Source organism: Pteropus medius, unplaced genomic scaffold (genome assembly GCF_902729225.1).
Source record: "Pteropus medius unplaced genomic scaffold, Ma_sr-lr_union100, whole genome shotgun sequence".
In the NCBI taxonomy this organism is placed as follows: domain Eukaryota; kingdom Metazoa; phylum Chordata; class Mammalia; order Chiroptera; family Pteropodidae; genus Pteropus; species Pteropus medius.
In genome coordinates this window covers 2,041,827-2,054,791 of record NW_024352004.1, presented here as the reverse complement: position 1 = coordinate 2,054,791, position 12,965 = coordinate 2,041,827, and the positions used below count along the sequence as shown (strand labels likewise).

Genomic DNA, 12,965 nt, shown 5'->3' with positions numbered 1-12,965 from the left:
GGGGGAATAAATGTGCATTTATCCAGTTTAAATTAAAGTAAAATGTTTGAAATATGTATGTATCATTCGTTATGACTTTCTGCTTTCATGACTTTTTGAAAACTGATGTATTATGACTCTTTAGTCTATTTCATGGATAAGAAGGCTTCTTAAACTGAATTTATTAATCAGCTATGACTATGTTTATCGGAGGCTTGAAGTTCTCTGGATTCACTACATGTTGAGTTTGCTTTATTTTCTACTTGATCTTCAACTGTCCACCATGAAGCCTGCTTGCCAGTTTACCAACTTCAACATTCTGCTTAATTATTTCATTTGTAAAACATCTCTCCTCCACTGCTTTCTGTTGCATCCATTATTTCTCAATCCCATCAGCACTCACTTGGAAGTCAATGAGTAAACCTGTAAGATCTCTGAACCCAGAACCCTGAGCCAGGTCTCCATTCCCAGGAGGCTGGGAGGGAGGGTGGCTTGGCTCGGTCTGGCATGGAGAGTGCACGATCTATTCCTGGCGTGGAGCAGATTTCAGGAAGGAAGAGGACAGAGCAGGGACAACAGATGATAAGTCACTCCACTCGCCTTTGGCAAGAGTTCTGTGTGTACATTGAAACATGGGCGTGTGCGATTTTCAGGGGTTCCACTTCTACCCAAACAACAATGCCTGGTTCCAGGGGAGCTGGACAGCTGCCCGCTTTTCCCATCTTGATCCCTACTCTGTGTAAAAATTTATGTTACGACTGATTTCGTCATCAGGGTTAGTAGACACCTTTGCACACTCATCCAATCACAACAGTCAGTCCAGAGGTTGCTGCCGATGAGGCCATTTACTGAGCAGTTACTATGTGGCCAGGCCCAGGGATAAGTACTGCATCGCCCCATTTAAACCCCAAAGCAACTCATGAGAGAGGTATTATCGGTTACAGAAAACAAAAAACTCTCCAAAAAGCTAAAAAACACCGCTTAGGTCCCACAGTGAGAGGAGAAGCCAGGGTTTGCGCCCAGGAGGTCTGATCGAAGTCTACACCCTTAAGCACTAGGTCAAACCTAATGCCCCTCTCTAGATGCTGTCCTGTACTGGGACCTGTCCAGGAAAAAAGCATCATCTGCCCTCCAGGTGCTCACAAACCTTCCTTCATGGCTGAGGCACAAAACATATTTCTGGGGGATTACTTCTATAGTGTCCCTTATTGGGACACACACAGAGCCTGCTGAAATATCAACAAAGCAAAAAAAAAAAAAAAAAAAAAAAAAAAAAAAAAAAAAAAAAAAAAAAAAAAAAAAAAAAACAAAGGTAATCCACCTGGACATCATTCAAGTTTGCATTTTATGGAAGCCAATTCTAGCTGTACACTTACAGAATGTTTCCTAATCAAAGAATTCAAAAAGCTCCAAACCATCCTGGGATGGCCTCACGCTGCCTCCCACTCAGATGGGGGCCATCTGTGCAGGAAAGGAGCCTGGTGGCAAGAGCATGGCGTCTGGAGACAAGAAAATAATTCTTGGACAGCAACCCCTCTGGCAAGGTGATAAGGGCGGAATGGGCATGTACGGTATATGTCCCATCAACGACACAGGTGGTTGTGGGTGGCACCTGCACCCGGGTGGAGTGGCAGTGAGCCCTGTAGATGTAAGATTCCAGGCAGTCCCTCAACACCATGGTATAATGGAATATTTACTGCAGAGCCTGGGCCCCAGGAAGGGAGAAAAGCCTCCAGGCCCACCTTTGCCAGAGGTGCTGAGACTCTTGCGTGACGTCCTTCCCGTGCACACCCAACTCATCTCACCCTCCAGGTTCAGAGCTGAGTCCCACAGGTGGGTGTCAAAGCTTCAGTCTCTCTGGGGTGCAGAACCTAAAATGAGGATCTGATGTCCCTAAAGCTTTGTGATTAGACCCTGACCATAGCCGAGTCTATGTCTCGATCCCCCAATCTTGATTTCCAGCCTTCTCTAAGCTAATCAAACCCAGCTGCTACTTTGTATGACAGACAGTCCTGAAATCCTGGATTTGGGGGAAGTAGTTTAAGGTATTGGGATAGTTTCTCTGTGTTATAAGCAGAGGCACAGAGATAGGGTGAAATCCCTTGCTCTGGATGTCAAGGCCAGATCAGAAATTGCAAGCTTTAGGCTCTGCTCCAATTACAGACTCTTGCAAAAGTTCATGTGTGAGTCAGTGGTTTTGGAATGAGAATATTCTGCTGGGTTGTTATAGATGGTGCTTGGGTTCCCGGGCTAGCCCACGAAGGTCTATTAAGCCCACGTGTTAGCTAAAAGGGGGGAAGGGGCTAATGTCAGACATCCAGTGCCAACACTCACTGGCTCGTGACTTTTAATGAGTTGCTAAACCTTTCTATACTTCAGTTTGTCCATATGTTACAGAGATAATAAGAGTACCTGCTACGTAAGGGGGGTTGTTGTGAGGATTAAATGAGGTAATGTCTGGGGAACACTTAGAACAGTGCCTCCTAGAAGACACTCAGGAAATGTAAACCACCATTCAGATAACAATGCCAAGGTAACAACGATCTTTCTATAGCAGGATTTCTCAGCTCCGGCACTAGTGACATTTGGAACCAGATCATTGTTTGATATGAAGAACTATCTGCCTTTGTAAGATATTTAACAGCATCCCTGGCCTCTACCCACTATATGCCAGTAGCACTCTCCCCCAGCTGTAAAAACAAACAAAAATGTCTCGAGACATCTGTTTTACAGGCAAACAGCTGAGAGCCCCAGCTGGAACATCAGGGTCCTCTTTCTGCTTCAGCCGAGTTGGTAAGGCTAGGCTCTTCTCTCCTCCCCACCTGCTGAAGACCCTCCTTTCTACGCTAGCTCAAAGTCACTAGTGGAAGCATCTAGGGTGGTAGGAGTTGTTGGTCAGGTGGGTGTTTCTGGGAAAGGCTGGGAGTAAATCTGAAGAGGGATGATGAAAAAAGTGGGGTGGGAGGAAGAGGAAGGGAGGCAAAGGGGGTCTCCCACCTCTGTCCCTCTGGCACAAGGAGCATCTTTAGCCCCAAAGGTGGCAGGGTAGAGTCTCCCTTCCCCTGGGGTGAAGTGTGGTTTCTGTGCCCTCTGCCAAGAAGGGCGAGGTGGGAAGAGGGGACCAGGCTGTGGGCCGTAAGTGGGGAGTGCCGCAGTGGGAATGTGGGTGGGTGGGTGTGTGGGCACACGGGGAGCCACATGCAGCCTTCTACATGACACTTGAATAGAGTGGGGGACAAATTGGATTGGGTTTGTCTCTAAACCTTCCTGATGCCATAATCTTGAATAAAGCCCTCCTCCCATCTGCTTTTTCTTCTCTACTTTTTGACCCGCATTTTCCCATTTTATCCGTTTGTTTAGTGAGTGGGGGCCAAAAGACTTATTGTATGTCTAGCACCGTATTAAGCCTCTATGGGTGATTTTGTTTTCAAGTGATTCTTTTTCAAAGTAGGAGCGAGGAAGACACCAATTACCTAAATAGCAGGCACAGTCTAGTTGGAAAACTATCTTGTGTTCGATTAGAACATTAACACATGTTCATACACAGCGCTGTGGAGCCCATCAAAACATATACATAAGTGCTGAGGGAAGGTGGAATAAAACACAATTTCTTAAAATTTTCAGCAAATGGGTTTCATGAACTGATGTTAAAAGGGCAGAAAGAAAATTCAGCCTAAACAAAGGGCACCACAATCCTACTACATCTCCAGACTGGCACTGACTGCAAAGGGCATGTGAGTCAAAGGGCATGTCCAATAAAAGGGGCTCTTTTCCAAACGGAATAAACCTGACCCTCCTCAAGGAAACCTATTCTAAGTTTTCTTCTTGCAAATTGTGGGAATAAGCCATTTCTTTTGTTCCTGTCAGGGGAGATGTGCCCGATACTAGAAACCACTTAAAAGCAATGCCTTCCAAGATGGACACGCGCAGATGAGGTCCGTTTCGGGGTTAGGAACAGTTATGGACTGTCACTCATCCAAAAAAACCAGCAAAGCCAACAAACCCCGCCCCCGATTGTCCAAAGGTAAACCCCAAAGAGTCAAGCCAAGTTATTGCAGTAAACACAACCTGTTACAGAAGCAAATGTTGGTCAAGGAATTGATTAGCTTCAAGAGTCACTGCAGACTGGGTGCTGGTGGGAGGAAGGAGTACGTCTACTATATTTATTCCCTCTGAGGAAGGGTTTGGAGATGGAATGGATAAGCAATTCTTATGTGGTAAACCTAAGCAGCGCCATAAAATGTAAAATGTAATTATCTTAGGAAAGGCATTTCTCTTTGTATTGTAGGACGAGTCAATTGGAGAGATAAGGACCAGATAAAACTCTAAGCCTGAGCCTGAGCGCTTGTTGGCCTGGAGGGGCTGACCGGGCAGTCACTGTCTCGGGTACCATAATCCACCCCAATTTGCACCAGTCCAGAGATAGGGCATGGAGTTACAGGTTCCTGAGCGCTAGAAACCAAGCGGGGGTCTCCCTAGATGTAAAAGAGTCCCCGCCTGCTGGACATTCCAAGACAGGCCATTTCCCGAGGCGCAGGGCTGGCTCAGCGCTCCACCTCCACCGTCTGAGCCTGGGCGCAAACGTTGCACCACTCCAGATCTTGGGGGGGCAAGCCGTTTAGTTAAAGCGCCAGCAGAGCTAGGGATGGAGTTTCCTGATCCACATACGAAGCACCATCCTCTAGCCGCAGGGATTCCTCCATTAACAGCCTAGCCCCCAGGCCTTACAAACCTGAGCACCCTACCAAACCACCAAGATTCCAAAATGGAGTGAAATCACGAGGCCTGGACTGCGCTTTGTTCCCGGCATTCGGCTAAATATGCTCGCCGCCTCCGCCGTATTCGCTTTCCCCCAAACGACAGGAAGTGTCCCTGCCTGTGGTCCACCCCATGCCGCTGGCTCCCAGTTCCCATGGTCTCCCCAAGACCCTCGCTGGAACCAGAATCCCATACCCAGCTAGTACGAGGGGGGATGGGGGGATGGCGAGAGAGGGGCAAAGATGTTCGAATCGATCCTTGGGAACCCCGGTTCCCACCCTTGACAGCCGGGAAGGTCTGTCTTGGCTCCGGGCCGACACTAGACCCCTAGCCGAGCCATTCCACAGATATTCGTATCAATCTGCGCGGCTCGCGTGGATGATTCGGCCAAGATGCTCATCCCTCGCAGAACTGCGCCCCCGCACCAGTTTTCAGTGATAGAATTAACCAGAAAGCCGCACACACCCGGCTCATGACAAGAGAGGGCAAGGCTCGGCCTTGTTCGCCAGGAGTCGGTACCCACTCCAATGCCCTCATTCCCCGGTTCAAGGGCAGCAGAGAATTCAGGTTCTTAATTGATATTCCTGCACGTTTCTAAAACAATATTCAGCCACAATAATAATCTGGGTGGCTGTAGCCGCCGGAAGCCAATTAGGAAGAGCCACCCGCTCCAGTTTGTGGGTCTCTCTCTAGAGCCCCCAGAGAGGGTGGGGCTCCGCGTACCCTAGGGTTCTTATTCTCTGATCCGAAGGGGCGGGGCGACGCCCCAAAGGCCGTTCTCAAGACGCGTGTGGTTTCCAAGACAACCTCCCCTCCGCGCCCCCTCCCAGTCCGCTCCGAGAAAATGGGTGTGGCCCACAGCATCCGCGGAAACCTCATGCCCCCTCCTCACATTCTTCCGCCTGCTGAAGCAACAGGGGGTGAAACCGAGAAGGGCTTCGCTTGCGAGCCGCCCCCCACATCCCGTGGGTCGCCGGTGCCCATGGGCGGCCTGGTGGGGCTTGGTCCCTAGGACACTCCGGGTGTTGGGAGGGGCGTCGTCCCCTCGCGGACACCCGCACAGCGCGCGGAGACCTAGAATCCCACCCCTGCGGCCCCATGGATGCTCCCTGGCGCGAAGCCCGACTCTGGGAGTGGGCAACGCAGGGCCATACCCGTTCCATGCCACTAGTGGAGCCGTGACGAGTTCATCGACCCCAGCAAACCCCGAGATCTAACAAAGGGCGAAACACCGGGGAAGGGGCGAGGGCCTTGGTTAAACACCCTTATAAAATAAAAGGCAAAAACCCAGGCTGGCAACGCAGATCACGTTATCCCTACAAACAAAGCAGCGAGCTCCCCGGAAGATCTTGGGTGAAAGCCCCCAGTGCTCAAGCCCTCAGCAGCAAAACGCAAAGATTTCAGCGCTGATCGCACCTCCCCTCCCCCTTTAATGACAGTCCCCGCCTTGTCCTCCGAAGCCCAGCCACCCGGCTTGGCGAGGTACCGTAAAGACGTGACACGCCGCAAAAAGATGGCACCTCGCGTTCGGAGGGGAAAAAAAGCGGGGGTGGGAGTGAGAGGAGGCACAGCCTACCCTCCCCCTCCTTGCCCACCCGGGTCCACACCCACTGCCGCAGTGAGGGGCGAGCCCTGCGCGCCAGCCCCGCGCCTCCGGCAGGGAGCGCACAAGCCGGCGCAGGGCGCAGAGCGCAGAGCGCAGAGAGCCGGGCCCGCCCCGAAGTGCACCTGCAGCCCCTGCGCGGATCTGTGAGGGGCTGCGGCTGTGAGCGCCCGAGAGCCGGGGTCGGCCGTTGCCTAGTTCATCCACATCGTAAGGCCAAGTGACCCCTGCCTTCCCCATCCCCTCCCTAGTGCGTTGGGATCCGCGCACTACCTTCTCTCGGGCACGGCGCTGCTGGCGTCTTGGTGCCAGGCGCGCGCAGGGGGAAGGGCAACTAAAGTGACAGCGGTTGGACCCCTCCCCAACTCCCCGATTCTACTCCCAGCCCCCAAATGTCCCCTGCGGGTTTCTGAAGGAGGAAAACAGGGAGGGGGTAGGCCACCGCCTTCAATCAGGGGCAGCGAAAGCCCGACTGGAATCGCTGCTGAGGAGGTGAAGGGAGGGGCAGGCAGGGAGTCATCTTTTCTAGAACCCAATCCATAACCTCGTTGGGCTGGCTGATGGCAAACCGAGGCAGAGAAATCGGATTACAGGTTGGGTTTCGGGGGTCGTCATTGGACCCCCCTTTCCCGACACACACACAGATACACGCCCATTGCGGCAAAAGGCGGAGAGTGCATAGCAGCCCCCTCCCCCAGGTCACCGCCATCCGCGCCCCACCCTGTGGGCACAACCTCTGCCCGGGTCCGTGTGAAGCGTGTAGTTTGGAACCCACAGCACGCACACACACGCGCACACACACACACACACGCGTGTGTGCATCCCTTGCATGGGTCCCTTTCCAAGCCGCCCCAGATCCAGCTCCGGAGCACAGAGAGCGTAAGAAGGGGCCCCCACTGTTGCCCCCCACCAATGTCCACCTTCTGAAACCCATCTCTGAGGCGGGGGTTGAGGGGCGGCGGCATGGGGTCGCAGAAAGCGGACCCGGAGGCACATTTCGGAGCCTCGCGCTTACCTGATAGTTGACAGAGGGCGAGGACAGTAGAGGAAAGCAGAGGAGAAAGTATCTGTGGTGGCGGCGGCAGAAGGTGGGCGGTGGCGGCGGTGCTGGTGCTGGTGCTGGTGCCGGAGCGGGTGGGTGACGGAGACTGCGAGCGCGTGCACCAGCGAGAGCGCGCGCTCCCGAGGCCGACGGGCGGCGCAGGCGCGAGCAGCGGGAACGCGAGCCTCCCTGGGGAGGGGCGGGCAGTCAGGCCTCCGCGGGCGTCTTCTCTTCCCGCCACTAGTGGGCGCGCGCGAACGCCCCACCGCTCGCAGTCCACGGCCTCCCTGCTCGCTCCTCCCAGCGCTTCCCTTCCCGGTCCACCCTCCCCTCACGCCTCGGGCCGCGGCACTGACCGACAGGCGCACGCGCGGTTTTGGCGCACGCGCACTCTGGGTCTCCCCGGTGGCTGGAGTCTTTGTCTTGTCAGAAGGGTCTCCTTCCTTGGGAGGGAGAATCGGTTGCCCCCTGTGGTTGCGAAGAGGCTGGGTGCTGCGTTCCTAGGTCTGCTGCCCCTTTCCTTTCTGTTGTTCCAGGGATGATGTCATCTCCGAAGGTCCTGGGCGATTTTCCATATGGCCAGCTCCCCAGTCTGTCCAACCTGGACCTCAAGGCCACCCATACATTTGGCCTGCTTATTGCCAACCGGGCTCCCTGACCCTTTTTCAGCCTCCTAAAATGGTCCCCTTGTTGATCAGTTTCCCTGGGTCGGCTTCCTTTCAACCTTTCTTTCCACCTTTTTCATTATTGACCAAGGTGAATGCTTTCTGTAGCAAATCCTCTTAAAACAGACTAACTCAGTTTAATGCAGTTGACCATTTGACTCTTATTATTTCTCTAACCGTGACCCTAGAATAAAATCTTAGACAAAGGTTCATATGGTGCTAATCACATTGCAAAGCACTTTCACATATACAGTTATTTTTATCTCATTTGTTGACACACGGTTAAACTGTAAGTAGAACTTGAGATCTGAATTTTCAAGTGCCGGCTGGAGATTCTCGCCTGGATAACACGCCTCAGACTGAAACTGACCAGAGTCTTTTATTCTCCCACTCAGTTCCCAACTTTGGACGGTTAAGAAAGAGATAATGACCAAAATGGAGTCACTCGTGCTAAGCTACTTGACCAAAACTAGAACTTAATACCTAATTGCAGTTTCAGCTCCTCCCAGGAGTGGAATTTTAAACCACCAATCAGTCTGGCATTTTCTGATCAACACTAGTGAGGTAATCTGCCTGGTAAGACCCTTGCCTCTCTTCTCCAAAGAAAAGTGCCCTTGCCTAAAAGAATCCTTTCTTTTCTTTTGGTAATAACTTTCTTGTCCCGCCCAGTTTCAGCCTATAAAAACCTTCCATTTTGTACAACTTCTGGGGAATCCTCTTCACTTGCCAGACAGGATGCTGCCTGATTCATGAATCCCTCAACGAAGTGAATCAGATCTTTAAAACCTACTGCATTGAATTTTGTTTTCTAACAGGCCTTTAGTTTGGTTTCCTCAACATCTAATTTAAGTTCTGGCAGTGGGAGGGTTTAGATGTATGGGGTTCTGGGGCCTCCATCTTGTCCTGGGGAAATGGGAACTTGTCTTGAAGCTTTAATTTGCATAGCTCTTATATATTTTTTTTAAAATCAATATTGTATATTATAGATTAATAGGAAAAGCAGGCTATTAAAATTACATGGGTTTGTCGGGAACACTATGTGGATGATGGAGGTGGGGCACATTTCTTAAGCCATTGGTTTAGACTCTCTGGAATTGACCTTTGTGTTGTTCCAACCATCACCATCCTAAAGACCCTTCCCTTGGTTCTGGACATGTAGGGCCCTTACTGGTCTCCTTGCTGTTTCTCCCTATATCAGCACACCTTGAACTCCCCAGTCAGCTCAGTCTCAGAAGCAATCATTTTAATCATAACATGCGTTTGCTCAAAAATTTCGAAAGGCTTCTAGCTGATCCTTAAGTGACGTTAAATTCCTTAGCCTTAAACTTCTCAGTATTCAAGGTGGTTCTATAGTGTAGCACGTGGTTAGCATATCTGCTTTACAAAGGTCCTGGATTCACATCCTGGGTGCGCCAGGCCCTGGGGCATGCTGTGAGCATGTGGGAGGAGACGCCCCGCTTTTAGAGGTGGGGTGGGGGGGAATTAAAGAGGGGAAATAAAAGAACTCAGCATTCAACCCCCATGTCCCACACCCCACCACCCCACCCTCATCTGAGCCCCTGTCCTCTCCAGTTTTCTCATCTACTCTATGGCCAGCTTAACTCGTTCGAGTAGAACTCTTTCCCACCTCTACTCTGGGGTTGTCCTCTGCTTCCAAGGTCCTTGCCCTTTCTCTATGCACCAATATCCTATTTAAACCCTAACCCAAATTCTACTAAAGCCTCCCTTAATCACCCCAACTAGATGGGATATCTCCCCCCTTTAGAAGAAGCTTAGCAAAGTTACTCATTTCTCTGAAGTGGAGAGGTGAGTGGGATTAATACCAGCCTTGCAGAATTGTAGTTTCCTTATTGTTGCCAATTGTTTCCTTTCTCCTTTTCCTGTATGAGGATTATATGTCCGCTCCTGTTTCCTTGTGATCTGTACTGCCCCCACTCTCCGCTCCCACACTGATTTTTGTCCTGGCTATGTGATGGCTACTGGAACTAATGGGCGCGATATAGACATGTCCAACCAGAAGCTTTAAGAGGCATTGTGAGTTTCTACCACTTTTCCTTGTGTCCCCCACCACCAGAATGGCAGGCCCTGTAGGGCTGCTCCTTTAGCCTAGGTCCCAGAATGAACAAACACAAGAAAGTACATATAACATGTATAACATGAGCAAGAAATAAACATTTATTGTTTGAGTCACTGAGATTTTGAGTGTTGGTTGTTATCACAGCGAAGCTGACTGATAAAGGGATTAAATTATAAATGTGTATATATATATTTTCTTGCACGGTATGTGTGTAAATTTTCTTATATAGTGCCTAAAGCATAGTGGGTATTCATTAAATGACAAATAGTAGTTATTTCATCATCACCATCAATGCTTTGGCTATACATCATTTTTATATGTAAAATAAACTGTAACATCAAATTAACGCTCATCTCTATTCAAATTTCTCATTTTCTTTCCTTTAAGTTATAAAATAATTGAGAACTGACTGGGAGCTGATGACACTGTGGTCTCCTGACACTGAATGATCACATCTGCCTACGTGAAACTGAGTAATGAATGCTAGAAACATTTAACTGTATGTAATGTGGAGTTGAGTGTACATTCCAGATAATTTAATCACTAGAGGTAGCTAATGGCTCACAACTCAGGCCAAGAAAATGCATCCCTTCCTTTTCTCCCTGCCCCTGCTTCTTGCTGAAATAGAGATTTTTCTGGCCAACTCAGCACACCATGCCCACTGTACAGAAGCATAGAAGGTAGAATGGCATAGGGAAAGAAGGCTAGATTAGGTTTTAGAACAGTTGGATCGCAACTTTAGCCACCCTGTGTGACCTTAGACAAAGCCATTAACTTCTCTCTGGGCTTAAATTTTTTATGTAAGTGTCTCAGGTAGGATTGGAACTAAGATCTAGTTACCTATAGAATTTATACGAATCCAAACAGGAAAAGAATACAGGGGTCCAGGAACCAGCGGGTGGAAGCTGAGGTAGTCCCATTTCCCAACACTCCCAGGAACTCCCGTGGGGAATCTGAGCTGCTCGTCTTCACAGCAGTAGGCTCTGCAGGGTCAGAGGTCATGATGCCCCAAAGGGAAAACTTCCACCTAGGGACACAGCAAGAGTTTAATTGAACTATAAGCTATGGCTGCTTCCTGAGCACTTTGGGTCCAGAGAGCAGCAGGCAAGAAGAGAAGGTACTGCCTTGGCAGGAATAATCAATTTTAATAATTGCCAGGAAGTAGGAATGCTACCATACAATGGGGGCAGGGAGGACATTTGTCACGTGGGCACCTCTCGGTACCCCCTTTTGTTAAAAGACAGGGACATCAACCCAAGCCCAAAAAATGTATTAGTTTCCTGTTGTTGTTGTAACAAATGACCCCAAATTTGCTGGCCTAAAACTAAAGCAAACTTATTATCTTACGGTTCTGGAGTTCAGAAGTCCAAAATGGATCTGATCAAGCTAAACTCAGGGGGTGTCAGCAGGGCTTCTGTTGTCACATCTTTGACTATGACACTCCTGCCTGCCTATTTCAGTCATGATCCTTGCGATTGCACTGGGCCCTCCCAGATAATCCAGGATAATCTCCCCATTTCAAGGCTCTTAATTTAATCAGAGCTTCAAAGTCCATTTTGCCATGGAAGGTAATGTTTTCACATGTTTCAAGAATTAGGACATGGGCATCTTTTGTGGGGACATAATTCTGCCTACCACAGAAGGACCTGGTGTCCAGGACACAGACCCCTCAGGGAAAGTGGCCGAGGGTAACCCTGTTATCTAACAGTTGACCCAAGTGGGCAGGTAAATGTTCAACACAGGGCAACTCCGATGGTCCATTTTGGCTCCAGAGATCCCACGTGGTCAGCCGAGGCTGTTGTTGGGCCGGCTCCCAGCTTGGCTTCTCCTTTTGCACAGTCCTGCTTCCTTTCCCTCCTTTTCACAGCTATGGACCCCAAGGACACTGCCTCAATATCTCGCAGGATAAACTCTGTCTCAGAATCCGCTTCCCAGAGAATCTAGCCTGCATCTTCATGAATGTATTAAATCATAAAATCTAGCAGTGGGTTTCATAACTTTCTCAATTTCAAATAGGGGGAAATATAAATGAGATTTTGAGATATCAGTAACGCATGTACTGTGATATGAAAATATCTATTAATGGCAAAGTAAAAGGTAGTTTAATCCTACATTGATTACTGAAATGCTAAATTCCAATACAGGTTGTAAAAATAAAGATGAAGTTTTTTTCTAAGTTTTTGGACCCTCAGGTTAAGAGCCCTTATCTTCTTTTTCCATATAGTAGGGATTTAATAAGTTCATTAAATTGAATGAAATAAAGGCTATAAGAAGATGAAATGAGCATTTCCTTAATGCTGGGTCAAATAGGCTTATATTCAGTTCTGTGTGACAAAAATGCAGAACAGCTGTGGTTTTAAACAAGACAAAATTATATTTCTTCAGAAATAAGAGTCAAGGGCTGTTTTAGAAATTCCAAGACTTTCTAGGCACCCATATTCATCTATTTGATTTCTGTATCATCCTCAGCTTGCTGCATCATAGTTCAGAGTGGCTGCTTGAGCTCCAGGCAACACATCCCAGAAACGAGGAAGAGATAAAGAAGCGAGCATCTCTGTCTTTTAAGGTCAATTCCTGGAAGTCGCACATAATATTCTTGCTAACATCCTATTGGCCAGAATTTACACATGACCACACATAGTTGTCAGTGAGGCTGAGAAATATAGTCTTAATACAGAGGGCCTTGTGACCAGCTAAATACCAGATACAAGGGGAGAAGGAGACGTTGAATATTAGCCACAATAGTGTGATAAGAAGTCACCTCACTTGGCAATTCTTCCTAGCTACAAATGAGCAGCACGCATTCTTTCTCTTTAAAATATTTTCCTGAAAACATTTTTC

General features: G+C 49.0%; 1 protein-coding gene across 13 annotated transcripts in view; it reads right to left on the bottom strand.

The window, feature by feature from the left end:
- The window catches only part of MAPT (microtubule associated protein tau), an 86,854-nt gene extending 79,169 nt beyond the window's left edge, over positions 1-7,685 (bottom strand). Inside the window, exon 1 of one of the 13 annotated variants that reach the window (XM_039846813.1) lies at positions 7,356-7,685. The gene's annotated coding sequence lies outside the window, so the exon portion shown is untranslated. The remainder of the gene's footprint in view (positions 1-7,355) is intronic. The other 12 variants (XM_039846815.1, XM_039846812.1, XM_039846814.1 and 9 more) reach the window with 12 other exon arrangements.
- Positions 7,686-12,965: the final 5,280 nt, after the last annotated feature.